Source organism: Halyomorpha halys, unplaced genomic scaffold (genome assembly GCF_000696795.3).
Source record: "Halyomorpha halys isolate HHAL.00 unplaced genomic scaffold, Hhal_1.1 Scaffold405.1, whole genome shotgun sequence".
NCBI lineage: Eukaryota > Metazoa > Arthropoda > Insecta > Hemiptera > Pentatomidae > Halyomorpha > Halyomorpha halys.
In genome coordinates this window covers 372331-374006 of record NW_027109269.1, presented here as the reverse complement: position 1 = coordinate 374006, position 1676 = coordinate 372331, and positions in this window count along the sequence as shown.

Below are 1676 nucleotides of genomic sequence, written 5' to 3'. Positions count from 1 at the left end.
CAGATAGGCCTTATAATAGTCATGTAGATCAGTCTTTTGTAATGGATTGGCAATTTAGACCGTAAAATGGATCTAAACAAAAACGTTGCTACGGGAAACCTACGACAGGAAAAAAAAACACTGTACTAAGGTATCATGCAAAGCAATTCATTTGACTATATGGTTCTTGTGAAAATCCCTGGAAATTTGGAATGTTTGTTATCAACACTTGACTCACTATGAGACAAGTACACAATTTATGATTCTTGCTTTAGTGAGAACAAATTATATAGTTCTCTTTGAACCTCCCTAAATCTCCATATCTATAACATAAATAAATAAAAGAGGAATGATATGCAGCTGCAGCTCTAGCTAACACTGCATCCGAAGCGACCAGATAGCCCACAGTTTGGGAAAGTATATCTCCACTATGAGGGAAGATAGCTGAGCGGCCATATCTCCTATCTCGCAGGGAATTAATTCTTTCAGTTCTCAGCCCTTATCTCAAACGGGGCAAAACGTTCTGGCTTTGTAGTGCCCCTTTGGGCTGATAGGAGCCCTTTCACAGCGGTCACTGTTGAATGGGCTACTCCTTTGTATCGGCAGGGTCTGTAGATAGACCTGTCCAAATAGACATTTAGAAAGTGCTAGAAACTTAAAATTTTTTTTAATTGATAAAAATATTTATCGATTCTAAAATAATTACATGATATGTAAAAAAAAAATTAGATATTTGAGGCATTCGATTGTAAAACACACGATAGCTATTTTTTTTCATGAATTGAAGTTATTTGCATCACCGGCATTTTTAAGATTGATTTCGTAAATTGTTGATTCTCTAAAAATTTGTTTATTTAAGATAATAATGTTTATATTAATTTATAATAATCGAGTCCTGTTTGTATGTAAAACATTGCAATTAACAAAAATTGTAAACATTTTTTATTTTGTTTAAATAAAATGAATAGCATCCAAATTAAAGTCTCAAAACATTATTTATTTTCTCAAGGACAATCTATAACAAGATAGTTTTTATTATACATTGTTTTTTTACCAATTTTAGTAGTTAAAAATATTATTATTAAATAACATACCTTAAAACTAATTTATACTTACATAAATTATTTTTAAAAAATTTCTGCAGGTTATTAGATTCACTAGATTCAGTCAAAATTATCCTATGAGATAATAAAACATGTTTATATAGTATTAATTTATTAATTAGCCACGTGCTAACGTTTCGGCCAGAATTTCTAGCCTTCATCAGGGCTAAAAACAGAACAAGATAACAACCAATGAATAGAGAAAATAAAAAAAATATATATAAACATAATAACATAAAGTAAATTGTACAGAATGGAATTAATAAAATTAAATTGATGAAAGAAGTGGAAAATAAAATGTATATATAGGTAATTGAATAAGTAAGTAAAATAACATAATTAAGAAAATAAAATAAAAATTTGAAGTTATATAATGCAAAGAAATACGAATATTTTAGTTTTAATAATTTAAAAACCAAAAGTATGGGAAGAAAAAATAAAATTGAGAGAAAGAAATATGTATAATGTCTAATATTATGGTTACATATATTTTCTTTCTCTCAATTTTATTTTTTCTTCCCCTATTTTTGATTTTTAAATTATTAATAAACTATAATATTCATATTTCTTTGCATTATATAACTTCAAATTTTT